The sequence below is a fragment of the Chiloscyllium punctatum genome, chromosome 21 (genome assembly GCF_047496795.1).
Source record: "Chiloscyllium punctatum isolate Juve2018m chromosome 21, sChiPun1.3, whole genome shotgun sequence".
In the NCBI taxonomy this organism is placed as follows: Eukaryota; Metazoa; Chordata; class Chondrichthyes; order Orectolobiformes; family Hemiscylliidae; genus Chiloscyllium; species Chiloscyllium punctatum.
The window spans coordinates 89,593,054-89,618,749 of record NC_092759.1 but is presented as its reverse complement, the minus strand read 5'-3'; positions in this window follow the sequence as shown (position 1 = coordinate 89,618,749).

Below are 25,696 nucleotides of genomic sequence, written 5' to 3'. Positions count from 1 at the left end.
TGCAGACGCTCTTCCCTGCCCCTGTCTGTATCCCGTTGCAGACGCTCTGCCCTTCCCCTGTCTGTATCCCATTGCAGAGGTGCATCCCTCCCCCAGTCTGTCTCCCATTGCATACACACTGCCCCTCCCCTGTCTCTATCCCATTGCAGACGCTCTGCCCTTCCCCTGTCTATATCCCATTGCAGAGGTCCATCCCTTCCCCAGTCTGTCTCCCATTGCAGACACACTGCCCTTCCGCGTCTGTATCCCATTGTAGACGCACTGCCCTCGCTCTGCCCTCCGCTGTCTGTATCTTACTGCAGGCGCTTTTCCCTCCCCCCGTCTGTATCCCACTGCAGACGCTTTGCCCTCCCCCCGTCTGTATCCAATTGCAGGTGATCTGTCCTTCCCCTGTCTGTATTCCATTGCAGATGCCCTGCCTTCCCCCTGTCCGTATCCCATTGCAGACGCTCTGCCCACCCCCTGTCTGTATCCCACTGCAGACGCTCTGTCTCCATCTGACATCTTTTAACTAAGCCTGAAAAGTGAGAGAGATGAGATTGGAACTCCCAGCGAGTTTAAATTCAGAATTGCTCTTTACTGAACATTGCAGCTTACTTGGCTGGTGGGACGTCGATGTTTCAGAATCTCCACACAAGGTGTCCTGGTCCTCTCTGGCTCTTTCCAGGATCCTCCCCACATGCCGAGGTAGAGGGTGAGGGAACGGATATCGGGCACTCTAAAACCCTGCTTGGCCTTTTATGTCCTATTCCAGAATGTTTCTCCTGTAATGGGAGAAGAGGAGGGACGGAGTGAGGGTGGGAGTGGGTGTCTCTGCTGTTAATGTTGGTATAGGGAAGTGGGAAGGGTGAGATGTCCAGAGGGAGTCTGACCACAGTGTTGTATCCATGCAGTAGTATTAGTGTGCGGGGCTATTGCGTCAGTGACAGAAAAACTGAGGGAAGGAAGGTGCTGAATTCAACAGTGAATGTGGTCGTGCTTGAGCTTTATTTGGAGATAGAGTGTGTGCCTTGTTCGGGGGTAGGTGTTATAACAGATATACAGTGAGTGCGAGGGAGCAGAAGAATATGGTGACACTTATCCTGGCAAAGTGGGGGGAAAGAATATTGATGCTTGTCCTGTATTGCTGACCAATTCTTCAGATCATCTCAGCGTTGAGGTGAGTCTCCCTGAACGTCTTGTCCAAGTCTATCAGTAATATCGCCTCAGACCCTTTCCATCAGTTCCCACAGAATCAGTTTGGGTGGATCTTACAAATAGCAAGGTGAAGCAAACATTAGTGTATTATATATCAAAACCAAATCTGTCACGTAAATACTTTACAACATATGCTCTGGAAATTAGGTATGCAAGTATATTCAAGGGGGAGCAATGACACAGTGATATTATCACTGGGCTCTTAACCCAGAGACCCAGGTAATATTCTGTGGACATGAATTCAAATCCTGACAAGGCAGATGGTGGAATTTGAATTCAATATGCATCTGGAATCAAGGGTTTATGATGACCAGGAATCCATTGTCGATTGTTGGAAAAACTCATCTGCTTCACTGATATCCTTGAGGGAAGGATACTGCTGTCGTTACCTGGTGTGGCCTGCATGTGACTCCAGACCCAAGACAACGCTGCTGACTTTTAACTGCCCTCTAGCATGGGCAATAAATACTGGTTATCCAGGGACGCCCACCCCTCATCCTGTGAATGAGTAACAAATAATCGTGTGTGCTGCAGTAATAATGGATGGTCTCAAGTTGCACCGAAATTGCAGTGACTACTAATACTGTGAAGATAAACTTCCGTAAGTGTGTATTGGGTAGGTTGAACATTATGTTGTGAACCAAACTAGAGAGCAGGTTATTTCAGATTTGGTGTTGTGTTGTCAGGAGGACTAATTAATAACCTTGCTCTGAAGCAGCTTTGGAGGAATAGTGACATCAATATGTTACATTTTGACACGGCGTCTGAATACAATATCGAATGTTTGAACATTCTGGTTAAGTATCATGGAAGCCCGGAGGCTAGAGGGTCAAGCATGCTCCAATGAATTGGGCAAGTATAATATAACATTCAATGGGAAAAGCAATGATTGTGAGAGTCATAGAGTCCGACAGCACGGAGAAAGGCCCTTCAGCCCAAATTGGTCCATTCCGAACAAAATGTCCATTCACATTAACCCCATTTCCCTGCTCTTGCCCCATATCCTTCTTAATCTTTCCTATCCGTGTATTTTTCAAAATGCATTTTAAATTTTGTGTATCTACCCGCCTCAACCACTTCTGCTGGCATCTCATTCCATGTGCACACCACCCTGTGTGTAAAAGAAATTGCCCCTCAGGTTCCATTTTACTCTTTCCCCTCGGATATTAAATTGATGCCCTCTAGTCCGTAGTTGCTCAAAAAGACTGATTGCATTCACTCTATCCATGCTACCCATGATCTTATACACTTCTATCAGATCCCCCTCTGTCTCATACACTCTAAAGTAAAAACTCCTAGTTTGTCCAACCTCTCACTATAACTCAGACCATTGAGTCCGGGCAACATCCTTGTAAATTTCTTCTGCACTAGTTCCTTTTTAATAACATCCTAACCGTAGCAAAGTGAACAATACTTCACATAAAACTACCAGTACTGCCTCACCACCATCCTGTATAACTGCAACATAACTCCATAATTTCGATACTCATTACTCTGACTGATGAAGGCCAGTTTGCCAAATGCCTTTTTCACTGCCCTATCTACCTGTGGCTCCACTTTCAGAGAACCTTGAACCTGAATTCATAGGTCTCTTTGTCTCAATACACTCCTTAAGGCCCTGCCATTCACCATGAAACTCCTACCTAGATATGACTTTCTAAAATGCAAGAACTTACATTATCTGTATTAAACTCCATTTGCCATTTCTCGGCCCACTTTCTCACCTGATTAAGGCGCTGCTGTAATTTCTGAAATTTCTGATAATCTTCCTCACTGTCCACGATACCACCTATTTTAGTGTCATTTTGAAACTTATAATTCATGCCTGTACATTCTCGTCTAAATCATAGATGTCTGTAATATGTAAATATATATATATATATATATATATATATATAATATACATGCATAAAACAAGCAGTAATAGTCGCAGAACCGACCCCTGAGGCATTCCACTCATCACAGGCCTTCAGCCCATCAAGCATACTTCCACTATTACCCTCTGTTTTCCTACAATGAAGCAAATCTATGATCTGATTTGCCAGCTCCCCCTCAATTCCATATGATCTAAACTTCCAGAGCAGCCTACTATGTGGAACCTTACTGAAGGCCTTACTGAAATCCATATACACCACATATACCACCGTGCCCTTGTCAAAGTTACTGGTCAGTTCACCAAAGCACTCTAACAAATTATTGAGCCATGATACCCCACGCACAAAGACGTGCTGACTGCTCATAATCACACCCTGCCTTTCCAAATGCATGTATATCGTCTCTCTCTCAGAATCTTCTGAAGAAACTTGTCTACTAGAGATATCAGATTTGCTGGTGTATAGGTCCCAGGTTTTTCTTTGTAGCTCTTCTTGAATAAGGGAACAGCTTCGCTATGCTCCAGTCCCTCCGGGACCTCACCCTTTGGCTACCAACCAGGGCCCCCACTATTACTTCTCAGTCCTCCTGCAGTGTTCCTGAATATATGTGGTCAGGACCAGGAGATTTTTAGAAATACTGCATAGTCTGAAAGATATGTCTACTTATTTCAGGTGAAAACGCCAAAGAGTGAGTAAGTGACTCAATGATGATTAACATAACAAATTAAAGAATATATTAATCACCGCAAGTGACTTCAGAAGAATTCCAGACATTGTGGAATCCTAAGAACTCTCAGAAAATTGCAATCCAGAAAAGGAGGGCCATGAAACTGATCAGGAAATCAAAAAGCGAACATGCATGCAAACAAACAGGAACACAAAGACTGCAAAAATCTATGATCTATATTTCAAAAGAAAAAACACATTTTCAAATGTGGAAATGTGCAATCGGGAGAGACGAGTTGATGGTGGATAACAGGGGAATGGCAAAGCAAATGCCCAGTTACTACACATCTGTCTTAATGGAGTAAGATCCAGAAAATCACACAGGAATACAAAGTGATCGTATAGGACTTGTGGAAGTAAAGACATAAAGTCAATTCATATCAGTAACAAGGCAATATTGAACATGCAGCTGGATTGAGCATTGCTAAGCTTGACAAACCAGATGTACTTCATACCAAAATCTTCAGAAATAAATCACAAATAGAAGTATTGATTGCATTGTCGATGACTGCGTTCTATTTTCCTGTACATTCTGCAGAGTCTGGAAGCTGGTGTAGATAAATGTACATTAATAAACGTGATCCAAGCACGATAGATGAATGGTAGGGATCCAAGCATCTACAAAGAGAAGAAGAAATAGTGTGGAGATCTGCAGACCAATTAACTTGACATTTGTCGGGAAACTGTTGGAATATATTATATAGGATGTGATATTGGATACTTAGACATTAACAGCAACATTGGAGAGACTCAGTATGCATTTCTGAAAGGGAAATCATACTTTACAAACTTTGGAATTATTTGAAGTTTATTCTTATAGCATAGATAATGGGGATCCAGTAGACTTGGCATATTTTAGATTATCAGAAGGCTTTCTATAAGAACTCACATAGTGAGTTCGAAAATGCAATGATGTGAAAGGTATTTGGAGGAATATATGTAAGTGGAAACCTAAAGTTTGGTTTGCCTTCCTTTAAGGGAGTCAGAATATAGATGTAAAGACACATTGAAGCAGTGTGTTGGTGAGACGTACCTGGAGTATTGTGCACAGTTTTGGTGACCGAATCTGAGAAAGAATATACTGGCCTCAGAGGAAGTGCAATGGACATTATCCAGACAAATCCCTCAGGTGGCAAGCTTGCGTGATGAGCAAACTCGGCCTATGTTCTCTTGAGTTTAATGAACCAGCGGTGGGTCACTGTGAACTTTATAAAACTCACAAAACATACGACAATTTGGAAATTAACAGGAAATTTATCAGGCTGTCTAATCCACATTCAAGGCAAATAATGGCAGGATAAGGGACAAACCACTTAAGACTGCAATAAGGAGGAAATTCTGCGCAGGGAGGGGACTGACTCACACAGGGGCAAGGCAAGGCGAGATTACGGAGAATCTCCAGATAACCTACAAGTGTGTCAAGTGGAGCAGAATAACCAATGAACACGTAGGACTCATTAGTGACTTGCCGAGTTGCATCTAACTCAATTTAGGTAGTAGGAAAAGAGGGGAGTGGTAGAAGGCTGTTTGTGTGACTGGAGGCTAGTGTCCAATGGTGTACCACTGGCATCAGTGCTGGGTCCCTTATTATTTGTGATTCAGAGGTGCTAGTGTTGGGCTGGGGAGGACAAATCTAAAAATAACATAACAGCAGACCATAGTCTAACAGGTTTATTCGGCAGCACTAGCTTTCGAAACGTAGCTTCTTCATCAACGTGCACAACCACGTGATATAACTGATGTTGAGAGATTGTTAACCTTATTATTTGTGGTATTCATAAATGATGCAGTGAATATGGACGAGGGGTGGGGTGTGTAATAAATAAGTTTGGATTTGATACAAAGATTGGCCGGGTGGTTGGCAGTGAGGAGGAAGGCCTTATGTTACAGGTGGATACTGATAGAATGGTCAGATAGGTGGATCAATGGCAGATGGAATGCAACCCTGATAACTATGAGGTGATGCAACTTTGGAAGAAGGAACCAGACAGGGGAGTACTCAATGTATGGCAGCACACTAGAAAGCTCAGAGGGTACTTCTCCACACATTGCTGAATGTGTCTGCACAGGTTAATACACAATCAGGGAAAGGCTAGGGGAATGTAAACATAGCCTTTTTTCATCGAGGCATAGATTATAAGAACTATGCGGAACTGTGGTGAGGGCAACATGGAATATTGTGTGTGGGTCTGGGAACAACATTACAGGAAGGATGTGACTGTAGTGGAGGGGGTGCAGAGCAGATTCACCAGAATGTTCCCTTGGATGGAGCATATCAGCTATGGAGAGAGGCTGGATAACCTCAGGTTGTTTAGTTTGGAGGAGAGAAGGCTGCGAGGTCTGTGATTCAGAGGGATAGGATTACGAGGTACATGGACAGGGTGGATAGACAGCAGCTGTTGCTTTGACTCACAGGCCCACATTTTTAAAGTAAAGGATTTGCGGTTTAGTGAAGATTTGAGAATTGTTTTTCAACCAGAGGGTGTTGGGGTCTGGAATGCACTTCTTGAGAGTGGAATTGTCATGGTAACCTCAAGCCATTAGAAACCACATGGTTGTGCACTTCAAATGCTTTAAGATTCACGGCTACGGTCTTGTGTCAGAAAGTGGGCCGAATGTAGACTGCTGTATTTCTGGTCGTACAGAGTCTGTGCTTCTTTGATTGCATGGCTGTGGAAGGTCAATCATTGAGTAGCTTAAGGTAGGAATTGATGGGTTTCTGAAGAATATCTAAACAAAGTTGTGAATTGAGAACTTGTTCTATTTTCTGGAAATATGTCAATGGCAAAATTAAGAGAAAAAAGTTGCAGATTTCTTACAGTCTGATGCCAGATAATTGAGGACCGGGAAATAGCAGAACTATGGAGCAAATACCTTAGTTATGCCTTCACAGAAGAAAACAAAACAAATAAGAAAGCTTCCTAGCAATACTAGGGAATTTCACTCTTGTGAGAAAAAGGGAATAGAATGAAAATAACATCTAAACAGTTTAGAGAAAATATTGGACTGAAATTAATGGGCATAGACAAAGTCAACAGAGATTTATGAAAAGGGAATCATATTTGAGAAAGTGGCTTTTAGTAAAATTATGTAGGAGGTATCAATGCCATGCGAGTGGAATCTCAGAAAGATTTTTGATAAAGCCCCAAGCCTATTGTGCAAATTTGAATCCTATGGGACTCCGGCTAATATATGGTCATAGATTTAAAATGGGAGAGCTGGCAGGAAACAGTGAGTAGGAACAAAACAATGTTTTATTTTTATACGGAAGGCTTGGAGGATATTGTTAGGATCGTGTCTTGGGCTCCAGCTATTCCCAATATCTTTGGGTGAGGGGCGCAAATGCAATATTCCCAAGTCTGCTGACAGCACTAAACGATGTCAGCCTGTGAGTGGATGAGGGGGATGTAAAAAAGTTCCAAGGTGATTGAGACAAGTCGAGGGACTGGGCAAATACGTGGCAGATGGAGAGTAATGGGGAGATGAGATGTTGTGTACAATAGAATGGCAGCCTCCCATTTGAAAAAGGAGTGGTTGAAAAATGTTGCACTATAAATGAACTTAAGCTGCATTTTTGTTTATTTCTGCGTAGCCCTCCGAGTCCATGTGTGGCAGTATGCTCTGAAGCCAGAAGTCAATACTGGGAATGGCATTGGCACGCTGACAATTGTATATAGGCTCAGCAAGTGAGGAACTGTAACTTTGAAAGGAATCTGGATCTCCCTGTACACCAGTCACTGAAAGCAATATTGCAGGAGTAGAAAGCAGGAAGGAAGATAAATGCTGTATTCACCTTCATTTCAGGGGGATTTGAGTACAGGAGTAAATGTATCTCACTGCAGCTGTACAGGGCCTTGGTGAGACCCCATCTCAAACATTGTGCAGTATTGTGTGCAGTTATTGTCTCTTTTCCGAACAGACGACAAACCTGACATTGAGGGAGAGTAGCAAAGGATGACCAGACTGATCTCTGGGATGACAGACTTGTGGGAGCAGAGTTTGGAGCGACTGGACCTGTATTCCATGGGGTTTAGGAAAATGAGTGGAAATCTCAGTGAAATATATAACACTCTGACAGGGCGGGACAGATTAAAAGCAGGGATGGTAATTCCCCAGGTTGGGACATCTAAAACAAGGGGCTACAATATTAGGTACAGACAGGCCACTTTGCATTGAGATGAGAATAAATGCCAGCACTCGGAGACTGGCGAACTAGGGGTACTCTCTCCCAGATCAGGCTGTGGAAGTCAAGGGGCTGAATAAAAATAATGATTTCTGGAAACTAAAGGGATAGGGAGAGAGCAGGAGTGTGGTGTGAAGATAGAAGATTAGCTATTATTCCTGGTTGTTCTCCAATAACACAATAACTGTGTTCCTGTACAACACTGTGTTGTAGGAAATCGTGTAATATTAATAATGGGGTCTATGGAAAAAAAAGGGTAAGTGGTGAACGCCCAAAAATATCAGTAAAAACCAAAATTTAAATTTGGTCAAACACACAATAGGACATTCTAAATAAATCTTTAAATTACATGTTGTACTGGAACAGTGCTGTAAATGTAACGCTTTCACGCGACAGTCACTCACTGGTGCACTGTACCTTTCACCACAATCTTCACCAGAAAGCGCGCGGCGGCTGACTGACCATGTGATACCGATGCCGAATTTCAGTTTTCCCCAAGATTCTCCCCACAGTTTAAAATAAAGTTCTTTCTAAAGATAGACTACAATTCCCAGTTTCAGGCTCAGTTTCAAGGCCTGAAGAGTCAATTGCATTCCTGTTTTGGCTGAACACATTGATTGTACCTTTTGTAGATAGAGGGTTTCTGAGGCTGGGTTTGCTGTTCAGCTGGTGCCAGACAAGGAATCGCGTCACAGTAAACGCCAGTTCACTTTATTGAAAAAGGTTCATGAATTGCATTGCAGCTGAAATGTATTTAATCAACACGCGTTATCAGTGAACTGCCTCTACATAGAATGGAGCCGCAAAACTGATGGGCTGAATGGACTACAGTAATTCACATTTTATGTTTCACAATATTTAAACATATTAAGGGATATGTATATTGTATGGGGAAAACTGAATTGAGGAGATGTTCGACCATTAACTAGAATAGGGAAAGCTCAATGAGTTGTATGACGTATTCCTTTCCCGATGCTTCTGTACAGTGTGTGGGAAAGCTCTGTAAATGTTGTGACTAGCTCTCAGCTGTTAGGAAGGAGGTCTCTGCAGGGTCGACAGGATTGTGTTTCGAGTTCCCTTTTCTGATAACGAGGCTGGTGCCGGCTGTTCTCTCCAGGATTATCCTTTAAGACCTCGGAGCAGTTTGATACAATTGAGGGCCTTGCTTGCCTACTTCAGAGACCTTTGAAGAGTGTATCACATGTCTGTGTGTCTGGAGTCACTTTTAGGCCAGACAGAAAAGCACGGGAATTAACTTCCTGAAAGTACATTGGGGAAGGCGATCGACATCTATAATCGACATTGAATACATGATCACTATTACTGACACCAGGTATTAGATCTCGATATTTTATTAATTGTTTTTAACTTGCATATGCTGCCAGAGAATTATCCTGGTCTGGATTAGCAATCCAATGACAATTCCACAACAGCACCATCTCCACATGGGGACTTATCGGAAACCACACTGAACCGATTATTTCTGTGCTGTGTGACAGCTCTATCAAAAATAACCCCAACCAATTTGACTATCGTGATGGGACTGAGGGCGTGGTAATTGGTCCGATTGTAATTATTCCCTTCTTAGGGGCTGGGACATAGTTTAGTAATTACCCACATTAGAGAAAGTGAGGATTGCAGTTGCTAATTACCCACATTGCCAGGGAGTTGTCAGAGTTGGAATTGGAATGAAACAGCTTCCTCAGGTACACGGCAGTCGTGCAGCAAAAGTCCTCAGTGCTATTGCAGGAATGGTGTCAGGACCAAATGCCTTTGTCATATCTACAGTGTCTAGCTGTTGCTTCATGTCACGTGCAGTGAATTGAATTGGTTGAAGACGGGCATCTGTGATTCTGAGGGTATCATAATGAGGGTGAGGTGGGTAATCAACTCAACACTTATGGCTGAGGATGGTGCAGATACTGCATTTTTACATGTATGCACAGGGCTGTTCCATTATTTAGGATGGAGATATTTGTGGAGTCCTCTCCTCCCGTAAGTTGTTTAATGGTCCATCGACTTTTATGCATGGATTGGACAGGATGAGAGAGCTTATATCTGATTTGTTAGTCTTGGAATCATCTCTCTCTCTGTATCAGATGTTAGTCCTGCTGTTCGAAGTGTAACCAGCCAAGTGCCGTAGTTTAATGGATTGTCATGAGGTTTAGGTGCACGTGATTCCGACCCGACCATGTTCACCCACACTCGTAACTGACCCATGAATCGGCTTGATGGAAATGGTAGACGGATGGACTATCCTGGGGGAAAGTTACAGATTGTCATTGAAATCTACAGCATCAGATGATAACCCAGTTTTAGCTGCAATATCTACAATTCAATTCTATTGACTGACACGCCCCGCCCCCCCCACTCCCCCCCAGTTCACACCGAGACCCATTCACCCATCAGCCCTGTATTCAGTGACAAACTCTGGTTTCTGATGCCGAAATACTTCCATTTTCATATTCTCATTCTGCTGGATGTCTTTCCTTGGTGTTACGCCTCCAATTTGTTACGTAAACAATATCCATTTAAGGTACTAATCTGAACCTTTTCCTTTCAGTAATGCCATCTTCTGTATTTGAAGTGAATGTGTTTCCTTCTGTTTTTCCCCCGACCATGAATCAGAGCTCTGCAGTGTCAGTGATGCCAGCCTTTTGCAGTTTTCGAGTCAAGGAACTTGTCACCATGCGTTACTGTTCAGTTCCCAGTGTATAGCGCTCCATGTTGGACAGGATGTCTGGGCATCTTTGACAATATGTCGTTGGAAATTGTTCATAAACAGAAATTGCTGAAGAAATTGCTAAAGATGTTGCAGAATATTTTGGAGTGAATGCAGAGTTAAACTTTCAGGTCCAGTGAACCTTCTATATAGGTTTTTTATTTTTATTTCCAGTATCCATAATTATTTATTTAATTGAAAACTTGTTCTGCGCCTATTCCTTTCTGGAGAAACTCAGAAGGTATGTCAACATCTGCAGAGAAAGAGAAACAGAGTTAGCGTTTCCAATCCAGTGTGACAATTCTTCAAAACTGAATACAATTGCAAAGTGGTCTTTTAATCACTTGCCAGATGTAGAGGATGGGTAGCAGGGAAAAGAGGGTGTGGCAAAAGATAAACGGGCTTTTAGCAGTGGTGAAAGGGAATATTCCGTTTAACGGGTTGAATTTAAAGTGTGAATGGGGGAAAGGGATTATCACTATTGAATGCAAGATAAAAAGACACAACCACACAAAGTTATACGGAGGACAGGAGGGAAAATGTTGACCATGTGCTATATACATCTGGCCACAGATACGTTTTCACTTTCGTGAACATCACCCCCCTTTAGATAAAGGGATTCAGGTGCTTGACTTCTTATTGGCAATAGTAAGCTTTTCATGCTGCCTTAGTATTGTAACATGGAGTAAACAAATCACAGTTTGACTTTTGGGCCGAGTGTTGGTTACCTGTCATTTTTAATGTTGTTTAATTTTGCAGTGCTTATCTTTAAACGCTTGTTCTTGAAGTTAGTATCAGATGGAGTGTAGGATGTTGAGGAGTGACATTGTAGAAACTTATAAGATCATGACAGGTATGGAGAGGGTGAATAGTCAAGGTCTTTTCCGAAGGGTAGGGGAATCCAAACATAGAGGGAATAGGTTTAAGGTGAAAAAGGGTAGATTTAAAAGGGACTAAAGGGCAGCTTTTTTACACAGAGGGCGGTGTGGGTATGGAATGAGCTTCCAGAGGTAGAGTGGAAGATACAAGAACAGCTACAACATTTAAAACTCATTTGGGCAAACATATGAATGGGAAACATTTGGAGGCACGTGGACCTAATGAAAACAGATGGGAAACCTGGCAAGCATGGACATTTAGAAAAGCTTCACGCAGAGTCAGTGTGGTTTTGTGAAAGGGAAATGATATTTTGCCCTGTAAAACCAAAAGTTCTTACACAAAACAGAAGCTCCAGGACGTCGGATACTGTATTAACATGGGATGATGATTGTTTAACACAGAAATCGGAGAGTCAGGATTAATGGATCTTTATGGTAAAGGTTTATCTGCTGGAGTATCACAAATATCAGTCTGATGGCATCAGTTATTTGCAATCTATGCTGACAGCCTGAAGGAGGGAGCTGAGTGCAACATACATCCGAGTTTATGGCTGACACTGAGAATCAAAAGGCAGGCTGTTATTTAATGGAGAGGACTTCCAGAAAAGGAACAGTAAAGGCATTGGAGTCTTCCTGTGTATGAAACATAAAGTCAGCATGATGATGCAGCAAGAAACTCGGTTGGTATATGAGGCGGTTTCCTGGGAAGGAAGGGTTGTGTTATTGAGAATCTCTAAGATGGTGAGGCGATAATTCATTGGGGTTTAAATGAATGAGGAGTAAAACTGCTGAAACCTACAAGACACAGAAAGGGTTGGAGAAGGTAGATGTTGAGAAGTTTTTTCCATTCTTGAGCAAAGTGTTGAACTCGAGGACATAGATACCCAATAAGGAACATTGATTTTCATCTGAGATGCAGAGTAATGTCATCTCTCCGAAAGCAGTGAATGTCTGGAATTCCCTAACTCAGAGAGGTGGTGAGGGATACAGAGAGTCGGCAAGAGAGTGGAGTTGAGACTTGGAGTAGATCAGCCATGTTCTTATGAAATGACAGGGTTAGCTTGAGGGGCCGATTGACCTACTCCTGTTCCTATTTACTCATTTCACATGTTATGCTTTTGGAAAGGAACAGGTTATTTTGCTGGAAATCGTGTTGTACAATATTACATTCAGGGAGGGCAGAGGATTTGTTGTTTTAACCCTGGGTGGGGTATGTGGCTGTATTCTCAGCGTATCTGGGTCTGCAACATGACCTACATCTGGAGCAGAAGTTACAGAGAGGGGAAGCCTGGAAACAGGGACTGGGAGGTGGGGTGGTGGTCACTTCCTGATCCAGCCTGGGTTTTCGAAGTACATTTCCAAAACTACACCTAACCATCGGAGTGGCCTCGATCTGCCCCGGTTTCGCACGTTCGAGGGCTGAATGGAACATCAGAACATAGGGATGAGGGACACAAGTGGGCCGTTCGGCCCTTTCACACTACTCCACCAGTATATAAGGTCATGGCTCATCTCATTGTGATCCCAGCTGCACGTTTCTTTCCATGCACCATTATCCCTGATTCACCTGTCCATGGAAAATCAGACGAAGCCAGCATCGATGTAATATTAAGGTCCAGCCACTCCAAACGTCTGGGAAAGAGAATCCCCACTTGACTGAAATCCCACTTTGTGGATTTACCCTAATTCCTGCTCTGACGGATGTTGGAGGGTGTCACTGTTTCCTTTTCTCGTCCCATTACTCCACTGCTGACACCAAATTTTAAGTGAAACCAGGTTGGTGATATGGCCGATGATAAAGTTCTCAGACTGAGTCAGGTTCAGTGACAGGAACAAGTCAGGCAGATTTCTTTAGTTAGCCACAAGAAACTAACAGAACTAACAGATGCGCATGGTGGATCTGTGGTTAGCACTGATACCTCCCATCTCCAAGTCGCTCCGTTCTGTTCCAACCTCGGGCAACCCTCGATGTGGATTTTGAACATTCTCCCCATGTCTGTGTGGATTTCCTCCTATCGTCCATAGATATGCAGCTTAGAGCGGATTGGCCATGCTAAATTGCCCATAGTACCCGGGGATGTGTAGGTTAGATCTCCCCGATTAAAAGCAATCAATTAAGTTTTTTTTCATCGTATATTAGTGCCTGGGCCGCTGAGGTCTCGGCATCAATATGGCTAGACATTGAGCCCTCTCAGACAAAGTGAACCCTTATTAGTCTGTTGTTCTTAGATAAAATGACAACATTTTGGAATATTGTCACAAAATAATGATTATCAATACTGTTAAAACTTCAAGGACAATGCGTCAGATCGAGGCAATACAGCCAAAACCATGTTTCTTATACCGGGGATAATGGATTCCAGGTTTAAACTGTGGGCAGCGAGTGGGGTACCTTGCTTGTGTGATTTAGAATTAGTAGTATCCCTACAGTATGGAAACAGCTCCTTGGGCCCAGCAAGTCCACTTCGATCCTCTGAAGAGTAACCCACCCACACCCATTCCCCTCCCATCCTATATTTACCCTAATTAATGCCCCAACTTACAGATCCTGGAACACTATGAGCGATTGAGCAATGGCCAAGTCATCTAACCTGCACATGTTTGTGACAGTGGGAGGAAATCTACGCAGACACAGTGGAGAAAATACTAACTCCACACATCCAGTCACCCAAGGCTGGAACTAAACCCGTGACCCTGGTGTGGTGAGTCAGCAGTGCAAACCACCGAACCACCACGTGTTACTTGAAGGAGAAACAATGATACCGTTTGATCAAATAACTCGTAAGTATGGACTACCTAGTAGAGACTTCTTCTGTTTTTTTTCCAGATTAGAGATTTGATTAAAAAAAACACAATTTTAAAAACCACTTATAGATCCGATACGGAGAAGCAGGTGATTATTGTAAAGAATACACTCTCAGTCAGTACCCTTTACCATTTGTTGGATAGTGTCCCCGCAGACAAGACCATGCAGCTTCGTGAAGTCTGTGCAATAGAGTTGCGATTTTAGATCTCTTCGGAGACATGGGAGGATATTTGTGAAAATGTTCGAAGGATTTTGATCTGGAATAGAACCCATTCCAAGCAGTTAAAAAATCTTCATAGGTTCTTTCTGACCCCAGAATTTCTCTCAAAATTCAATGTGGGATTATCTTCAACATGTCCTAAATGCAGAATGACTACAGACACTCTTACTCATTGCATGTGGTCCTGCTGCAGGCTTCGTATATATTGGAGCTCTGTGGTAGGTGTGGTAGAGTGGGTCTTGGGGATCGAATTGGAGATGGACCTGGTTTCTCTTTTCCTGGACCTGCCCAGAGTATCTTACGCAGATGCACATGGGAAAAAGAAATATCCTTACTTTCTATGCTAGGAAAGATTTTATGTTTTGTTGTATGTCTGAAAACTCCCCTGGTCTGTTGAGACTTTGTAACCTTATCATGGAGAATATCCCTTTGAACTTTCTCACCAGCATGGTTCACCAAAAAACGGAGATTAATATAAGTCATAGAATTATCGAGTCATGGAGATGTACAGCATGGAAACAGTCCCTTCGGTCCAACCCATCCATGCCCACCACATATCCCAAACCAATCTAGTCCCACCTGCCAGCACCAAACTCTTCCTATTCATTTACCCATCCAAATGCCTCTTAAATGTTGCACTTATTTAGCCTCCCTGACATCACCTGGCAGGTCATTCCATACACGTACCGCTCTCTGTGTGAACTAGTTGCCTCGTAGTTCTCTATTACAACTTTCCCCTTTCACCCTAAACTTATACCCTCTCGTTCTGACTCCCCGACCCCAGGGAAAAGACTTTACCTATTTACCCTATCCATGCCCCTCATAATTTTGTAAACCTCGATAAGGTTACCCCTCAGCCTCCGACGCTTCAAGGAAAACAGCCCCAGCCCGTTCAGCCTCTCTCTATACCTCAAATCTTCCAACGCTGGCAACATCCTTGAAATCTTTACTGAACCCTTTCAAGTTTCATAACATATTCCCGATAGGAAGGAGACCAGAATTGCAAGCAGTATTTCAACACTGGCCTAACCAATGTCCTATACAGCCGCAACATGATCTTACAACTGCTGTAAATACTCTGACCAATAAAGGAAACGCCTTCTTCACTATTCTATCTACCTGTGATTCCACTTTCAAGGAGCCATGAACCTGCACTCCAAGGTCTCTTTGTTCAGCAACACTCCCTGCGACCTTACCATTAAGTGTAAAAGTCCTGCTAAGATTTTCTTTCCCAAAATGCAGCACCTCGCATTTATCTGAATTAAACTCCATCTGCCACTTCTCAGCCCATTGGCCATTTGGTCAATCTGAGGTGACCCTCTTCCCTCTCCACTACACCTCCAATTTTGGAGTCATCTACAAACTTACCAATTGTACTTCTTATGCTAGCAGCCAAATCATTTATGTCAATGACAAAAAGTAGTGAATCCAACACCTATCCTTGTGGCACTCCACTGGTCACAAGCCTCCAGTCTGAAAAATAACCCTCCACCACCACCCTCTGTCTTCTACCTTTGAGCCAGTTCTGTATCCAAATGGCTAGTTCTCCCTGTATTACATGAGATCTAACCATGCTATTCAGTCTCCCATGTGAAACCTCATCAAAACCCTTACTGAAATCCATATAGATCACATCTACCCCTCTATCCTCTTCAATCCTCTTTGTTACTTTCTCAAAAAAACTCAATCAAGTTTGTGAGACATGATTTCTCACGCACAAGGCCATGTTGACTATCCTTAATCAGTCCATGCCTTTCCAAAGACAGGCACATCCAGTCCCTCAGGATTCCCTACAACAACTTGCCCACCAGCAACGTCAGGGTTACTGGTCTATAGTTCCCTGCCGTGTCCTTCACACCCTTCTCATACAATGGCACAACGTTTTTCAACCTTCAGTCTTCTGGCACCTCACCTGTGACTATGCATACTACAAATATCTCAGCAAGAGGCCCAGCAATCACTTCTCTAGCTTCCCACAAAGTTCTAGGGTGCACCTGATCAGATCCTGGGGATTTATCCACCTTTACCCTTTTCAAGACATCCAGCACTTCCTCCTCTGTAATATTGACATTTTGCAAGGTGTCACCATCTATTTCCTTCCTTTTATATCTTCCATATCCTTTTCCACAGTAAATACTGATGCACAATACTCCCTTAGTATCTGCCACATACTTCCTGTGCTAGTAAAAATATTCTGTTGTGTTGATGTCTGAAACACCTCCGGGTCTGTTGTGTCATTGTAAGCTCGTCATGAAGAATATCCCTTTGGACATTCTCACAAGTATAGTGCACCGAAAAGCAGAGATTTATATAAGATATGGCAACCCTTTTTGGATTACCGCGAAACAGGCTGATCTTCCACTCTAAAAAGGGCTTTCGTATAGCCATGACGATATGATCTAATGAATCACATATTAAGAATTGTGAATGTATGAATGTGTATCAGTTCATGCTCTCGAAGAACGACAGCTATCACTTTGTTATGCTGAGCTGTATTATTTATGTATTATTTATTGTTTATTTTTGTTTTTCTTCTGTCCGTTTAGAGACTTTAACATATTTTGTATATACATGCACATGGGTGTAATTTTGTTCAGTTATTTGAGTTGTTTTGTTATTGGTTTAATATAAATAATAAAATATCTTTTTCAATAAAAAAAGTTAAAATGCTAACATTGATAGATTAGAGTCCCAAATAACTCTCATTAGAGAGACCACTCATGGTGGTTTATGTTGAAGGTCCCCACACGGGTGATGGGGTGAGGTTGAGAGACCATCCCCGTCATGGTAACCTCTGTCACTGTGGGGAGTTGAAACTGCGCTGGTGGCCTCCCTCTGCATCACAAACCAACCATCCAGCCAACCGAGTGGGAGACTGTGTAACTGTTACACACAGAATCAGTCGCAGAAAAAGGGCAAGAGAAATTTTAATGACAAGGACAAAGGTGTATTTGAGTCAAAAATGTTCTCTGCTAGAGATTATATTTTATAACGAGACAAGTGTTTGGAAGTTATCTTTGGCTGAATACAATAATGTGAGACCAGTGAAATAACCAGAATGACTAATTGTGATTGGATATCGATAACTATAAAATAAGTGAATGTTTTTGATTGGTCTGTGGAAAGCATGCTGACTGTTGCATAAATCTATGAATCAGATGAAATATATTGAAAGGAGTGACCGTCCCCGTGGGAAATTCCTTCTGAACACATTGTGGAAGAAACCCGGGGTATGAAATGTCTGAGAATCGTCTGCTCGGTAACAGGAACATGGGGGTCGAATGACTGAAAGTTCCTGTAACATGGAGCTGAAAAAACCATCAGATCACCCCCAAACGTATTGAATGTTGGAGCATGTTTGAAGTACTGAATGGCATCATGATAGGTTTTAATTGTGTGTGATTTGAAAAACGTACATCTCTACTCCATCACCTTACATGTTACACACTGGGGCACAGCCGTTTTCCTGAAACTGGGAATAAGTTGGAACAATACCTGGAACATTCCATAATTCACATTCTCCAGGATATTCTATAACTATGTAGGGGGCATTAGAAATGCAAGAGAGAAAGAGAGGCAAGGTGCTGTATGCAGTAGTGAGAGTGGTGGAGCATGAGCCTTGTTCGGGGGTCGGTGCTATAACAGACATACAGTGAGTGTGAGGAAGCAGAGAAAATATGGTGACCCTTATCCTGACAGAGTGGGGAAGGTTATTGATACTTGTCCTGTTTTACTGGTCATTTCGTCAGACCCCAGAAACTGCACTGAGCTGGGTGGTGAGCTCAGACCATGCTGGGTGGGTCTGGTCGTGTGGCCCCCTCTGAGAAGAGCATGGTCCCCTTTGTAGTAGCCCATCCATCAGGACCTCCGTGCTGCTGTCGACAAACCATGGTGGAATTTCCCCTTCGCTGCCATGCTCGGGGAAAATGTGCAGGGCAGCTCCAAACTGAGAAAGCGCAACCGTGTGCCCATTGGCCTTTTAAGATGACCCCAGTGTCAGGGATCACGGAATACCCAGCGGCATCCGGGCGACTGTGAGTACCTCCAGTCATGATGGTTGGGAGAATCGGGATGGCATTGTATGAGAGGGACACTATGGAGTGGGGTGTGTAGTTAATATGATGAGTTTGGTAAGATAGTACCATGAAACTAGCTCAGCCTCGTGCAGACAACCCCTTTGTCACACTCAAAGAAAATGTCACTGAGACAGTTTTTTGTGAGATTCAGCCCAGTGAGGCGAAGACTCTGCTGTCCTCATTCCCAGTTACAAAGCTGCAGAACAAATGCTCATCCAAAACTCTCCAATGCCAGAACTCACAGCAATATCCCTTTCACTCATAATTCTTCGAAATACTGACCTGTGTTGCATGATACTATCGGAATGAATTCATTTCAGCATTCTGAACCTGTGAACATATCCTTCCATGACATTTTATCTCGGTGTACACACCCCCACCCTGTCTCCACCCCAAAAACACACTCATTTACAGTCATATTGCACGAGACTGCCAGTATGACTGGCCATTTGGCCCAGCTGGTCCATGGCAAACAAAATGTCCATCTAGACTTACCCCATTTCCCTGCCCTTGTTCTGTATCCCTCTAATCCTTTCCTATCTGTGTATTTGTCCAAATGTCTTTTCAATGCTGTTACTGGACCCACCTCAATCATTTCCACTGTCAGCTCAGTCCATATGCGTACTACACTCTATGTTTAAAAGTTGCCCCTCAGTTTCCTTTTTACATTTTACATCCTTTCCAAACCTTAATGGATGTCCTCTAGTACTCGATTCACCAAACTTGGGAAAAAATTTTGAAGTATTCGCCACAGGCACACCTCTCATGATTTTATAAGAGCTACACTTCTATAAGAACCCCCTCGGTTTCCAACGCTGTAAAGCAATAAGTTCTAACCTGTTCAATCTCTGCCTAAAACATCGAGCCTTTAGCCCAGGAAACATCTTTGTAAATTTCTTCTACACTTTTTCTCGTTCAATAATATCGTTTCTAGAGCAAGCTGAACAAAACTGAACACAATACTCCAACTGCAGCCTTGCCAAGATCCTGTAGAACTGCAACATAACGTCCCAACTTCTATACTCAATGCGCTGATGAAGGCCAATGAGCCAACAGCCTTCTTCACTGTCCTGTGTATCTGTGACTCAAATTTCAGACAACCGTGCACCTGATATCCAACGTCCGTTTGTTCCACTACACGCCTTAAGGCTCTCTCATTCGTCATTAAACTCCTACCTGGATTTGACTTTCCAAAATGCTATTTCTCAGCCCACTTCCCCAGCTGATCAAGGTACTGTTGCAATTTCTGATAACGTTTCTCACTGTAAATGATGTCTCCTAATTTAGTGTCATCTGCAAACTTACTAACGTTGCGTTGTGCACTCTGGTGCAAATCATTGATATAGATAACAAACAGCAATGGAGCCAGGACCGACCACTGAGGCACTCCACGAGTCACAGGCCTCCAGTCCGACAAGCATCCCTCCACCATAGCCATTTGCTTCAGAACGTCAAGCCAACTGTGTCGCCAATTTGCCAGTTTACATTGGATTCCATGCGATCTAACCTTCCAAATTGGCCTACCATGTGGGACCTTATCAAAGGCCTTACTGAAATCCATATGTCTACCACCCTGCCCTCCTCATCCTTCCTGGTCACTTCCTCAAAAACTCTATGAAAATTTGTCAGGCATGATCTGCCACGCACAAAGCTATGCTAACTGCTCGAAATCAAACTCTGTCTTTCCAAATGCATGCATATCTTATATCTCCGAACCGTCTCTCGTGGTTTCCGAAACAGATGTAAAGCTTACTGGTCTATATTTCCCAGGCTTTTCTTTTCAGCACTTCTGAATAAGGGCACAACATTTGCGACTGCCCAGTCTTCTGGAACCTTGCCCCTGAACTATCTTCTCTGGCCTCGTGCAGTACTCTTATATATATATATATATCTGGTCAGGACCAAGAGATTTATCTGACTTTGTGCATTCTAATATGTCCAACAGCACCTCTACTGTGATATGGACTGTACCAAGATATCACAACTAACCTCTGAAAGGTCACAGGTCATCATGTCTTTCTTCATGATAAACGCAGAGGGGAAATTGAGGACCTCTCCCATATCTTGAGGTTTTACACATGTAGGCCCATTTTGGATTTTAAGGCGTCCTATCTCTCTCTAGTTGTTCCTTTTCTTTACTATACTGAATTTGGATTCACCCTAATCTGCTCAGCCAAGGCTATCTCATCCCCCACTTTAGCCCTGCTGATTTCCTTCTTCAGTAAACTCCTGTATCCCCTGTGTACCTCCAGAGATTCCCTTGGTCCCAGCTGCCTGTACCTGAGCGACACCTCCTTTTTTTCTGGTCAGAGCCGCAATATCTCTTGTCATCCATGGTTCTCTCTTCCAGCCTCACTTTCCCTTCACACTCACAGGAACATGTAGACCTTGAACTTGAGCTATCTCACTTTTGAAGCCCTCCCACATGCCCGGGATCCTTTTACCTGGAACTACACGACTCCAATCAAGCCCTGCAATCCCCTGTCTAATTCCAACAAAATTCGACTTGCCTCAATTTAGAACTTTAATCTGTGGACCACTTTTGTCCCTACCATACCTATTTTAACATAAATACAGCTCTGGTCACTTTTCCCAAAATGCTCCCCCACTTTACGTCCGTCACGTATCGTACCCAATTTCCCAACAGTAGGTCGAGTTGTCCCTTCCCCAGTAGGACCCTCTACATGCTGCTTGTGGAAGCATTCCTGAACACACTTAACAAATTACATTCCATATAAGTTTTTAACCCTCTGGAAGTCCCCGTCTATGTTAGGATAATTAAAATCACCCATTATGACAACCCTATTGCTCCTGCAAGTCTTGCCAGTCTCCCTGCATATTTGTTCTTCTAATTCTCATTGATTATTTGAAGGCTTCTAGCACAACCACGATAACATTACCACCCCCTCTTACTTGTTTGCATCATTTACAAAATATCATTGGTTATTATCTCAGCTATTTCATCTTTAAGTACTAGAGTGATACGCGGCTTAATCAGAACTATTGGTATTTAAATTGTTTCTATTTACATCTCTTCCTCGCAGTGATTATCACATTCGCAGCATTCCTTGTCAAGGTACAGTGGTGATATGGAGCTGTAAATGGATGGGAACTCTACATCCTGTCACTTTCAGCATTGGTTACATGTTTCCCCACACTGGGCAGTGATCTAACACAGTGTTACTGAACAATGCAACAGCCTGGGTTTATATATGAATGAACCAGTGCGGACTGCACAGCCCCCCACGCTGGACATTTAGCCCAGGATTATAGATCCAGCATTGGTGTGGGCTGCACAGAGTTTCACTCTGCACATTGCTGGGTTGCATTCAGCAGACACTAGCCGGATCTACACAGTGTTCCATCCTGAATAATTAATGGATTGGCTGCTTATGTGATTTGGATTGCGAATGTGAGAGAACTAAACATCTGGCAATGCCTTTATTTTGTGTTTTAATTCTTGTGATTGCACTCTTCAAATCCCGACTCATCCGGTTAGACCCATCCCTCTGGATGAGTCATGGTGACTGTTGTTACAGCATCTCTGTCTGCAACATGACCACGAAATGGAGCAGAGGCTGCAGAGAGGACAGTCTCCATAAAATGGAATGAGGGAATCACAATCAGATCAGCCGTGGTCTTAGTGAATGGTGGGGCAGGATTGAATGGACCACTAATGCAATTTATTCATATATTTCTGTTTGTTCCAAGCAATCTCCCCTTCTCTCCCAGTGTCCCATACTGGTGGGGAGTGAGTCCCCTCCTCCTGTTCCTGCGTAACAGGATTCTCGGGCCTCAGTAGCCTCCAGGTTTCCCTGTGCCCCAGTTTGAGCAGTTGAATGACTGCCTCCTGATACCAAGTTTGTAAAAAATATATGTCCTTCTCCTGCTCCTGAGTAACAGGCTCCAATAGCTCTGTGCTCACCTGCTGCTCCTGTGGAATGGCGGTGAGGGACTGAATGGCCTCTTCACATTCTTCACAGCTTTTCTTGATGAAAGGCCATTCTACTGTTTCTGTAAAACTTCATCAAAATATGACTGATGTATTTTTGTATTTGACTCTCAGTAATTAAGCAAACAAGCCGACTGGCAGAATTCTGATGCTGAATAGCCTCCTCCTGTTCCTGTGTTATACACTGAAGAGTCGATAGACTCTCAGAGATGTGCAGCATGGAAAAAGATCTTTCCGTCTGGTCATCCATACCGCCAAATATCCTAAATTAATCTCGTCCCCCTTGCCAGCCAGTGGCCCATCTCCTTCTACACACTTCCCAGGCATATATCCATCCAAATGCTTTTTAAATGGTGTAACTGTACCTGCCTCCACTACCTCTTTTGGCAGTTGAATCCATACACGCAGCAGTCTCTGTGTGAAAATGTTGTCCCTCGTGTCACTTTTTAAAATCTTTCTCCTCTCACCTTAAACCTTTGTCTTCTAAATTTGGACTCGTCTATCCTGGGAAAAGACATTGACTGTTAACCTTATCCATGCGCCTCATGATTTTATAAATCTCTTTAAGGTCCCCCTCAGCCTCAACACTTGAAAATAGCCCCAGCCTATTCAAACTCTCCCTGTCACTCTGACCCTCCAAAACCTGCAACATTCTTTTACATCTCTTCTGCACCCTTTCAAGTTTGACAACGCCTTTCCGACAGCAGGGAGCCCAGAATTAAAGGCAATATTACAAAAGTGGCCAAACCAATGTCCTGTACAGATTAAACATGTCATGCAATTGCTTCGACTCAAAGCACGCACCAATAAAGGGAAGATCACCAAGTGCCTTCATCACTGCGCTATCTACCTGTGACAGCACTTTCAAGGAACGAAGAACCTGCACCACTAGTCTAGCTTTGCTGCCTCACAGGGCAGCGACCTGGGTTTAATTCCATCCTTGAATGATTGACTGTGTGGAGTTTGTACATTCTCTCCGTGCCTGCGTGAGTTTCCTCCGGGTGCTATGTTTTACTCCGACAGTGTAAGGATACACAGGTAAGGGTAGATTGGCAATGCGAAATTGCGCACCGTACCCAGGGATGTGTAGGGGAGGTGGATGACCCATGGGAAATGCAGGCTTAGAGGGATAGGGCAGGTGTTTGTCCAGTGGGATACTGTTTCGAGGGTCGGTGTGGCCTCGATGGGCCAAAAAGCCTGTTTCCTAACTGTAGGGATTCGATCATTTCTATGGTGTTCTCCTTGATTTCAGCTTTCCACAGGAACCTACCTATATGTCTTGCCTTGATTTGTCTTGCCAAAATGCAACACCTCACATGTAAATAAAATAAACTCTATCTGCCACTCGGTTCACCTAAACAAGGTCCCATTATAGTCTGAGAGATCATTCTTCACTGTCGACTACACCAACAAATTTGCAATTATCTACAAACTTACTGACCATACTGCATATACTCAAATGTAAATGATTTGTATCAGTGACAAAAGGCAGTGGACCCACTGTTGATCTTTGTGGCACGCCACTGGTCACAGGTCTCCAACTTTAATGAACAAATGTCCACTGTCACGCCCTGAGTCCAATATTCAAGAAAATTTTGGATCAAAGTGCCGAGTTCTCCCTGGACCCCAAACAGTTTAACCTTGCTAACCAGTCTACCATGTAGAACATTTTGGTTGTCTTACTGAATTCCATAAAGACAACATCCACTGGCCTGTCTTCATCAATCATCTTCATCACTTCCTCAAAAGATTACACCGAGTCAGTGAGACGTGATCTCCAATGTACAAAGCCCTCTTCAGTCCTCGTCTTTTCAAATGCGTACACATCTTTTCCCACAAAATCCCCTCCAACACTTTAGTCACCATTGACGTCAGGCTCAGCGATCTATGGTTACCTGTTTTTTTTTCCTTACATTCTTAAATAATGACAGTATTTTAGCAGCCCTCCAGTCTTTTGACACCTTACTTGTGGAAATCAATTATACAAATACATCAGCAAAATGCTGAGCATTTTCTTTCCTAGTTTCCCACAAACATCTGGGAAACAACTGATCAGGTCCCAGGGATTTGTTCACCTTTATGTGTTTTAAAATGTCAAACACCTCCTTGTAATATAGACACTTTTCAAGATATCACTATATATTTATTCATTATCTCGCCCTTGTAATCTCCTCCTCTTTAAATACTGAGGAGAAGGTTTTCTTTCGTATTTCTCCAATCTCCTGTGGTTCCACACATAGGTAGTCTTACTGATCTTTAAGGGGCCCTGTTCTCTCCCTAGTTAATCTTTTGCCATGAAAGGATTTGTAGAATTTCTTCAATGCCTCGTTAACCGTATTTCTAAAGCCATCTCATGTCCACATTTTTCTGGCCCGATTTCCCCATTGACTATGCACTTACTGCCTTTATACACCTCTCGGGATTTACTTGATCTCAGCTCTGTTTACCTAACATATGCCTCCTTCCTTACCTTGACCAGAGCATCAATATATCTAGCCATCCAGCACTCCCTGCACCCACCAGCCTTGCCCCTCTCACTAATGGGAACACGTTGGCTCTGGACTCTCTGAAACCAGGTTTTGATGGCCTTGCGTTTTCCAACCATCCATTTACCTGTGAATAGAGTATTCCAATTAGCCTTTCACAGGGCTCGCCTAACACTTTCAAAATTGGCCTTATTCAAAGTTAGAACTTTAACGTTTACACCAGGTCTTTCCTATTCCACAACTAATTTAAAACTAATATTTATGCATAACAGAAAGTTAACGAAATACTTCCTGCCCCTCTGTAACCGGCTCAAGCGTCTGAATGGGCTCCTCGTGGGCCTCTGGAATAAACTGGAAAGGCTGAATAGCCTCCTCTCCTGTCCTTGTGTAACAGACCCGAGACATTAAATGAGACAGCAACCCGTGGATTACGAGCAGTTGTTAAAACTGTATCTGATGGAGGTCCACCTCTTCTCAGTTACAGGAAAACAACCAACACAATGTACTCCAGGTGCCCTCTCACCAACACCTCATACAGCTGCAGCGACACATCTCTTTGTTTTGAATGATTCTTTT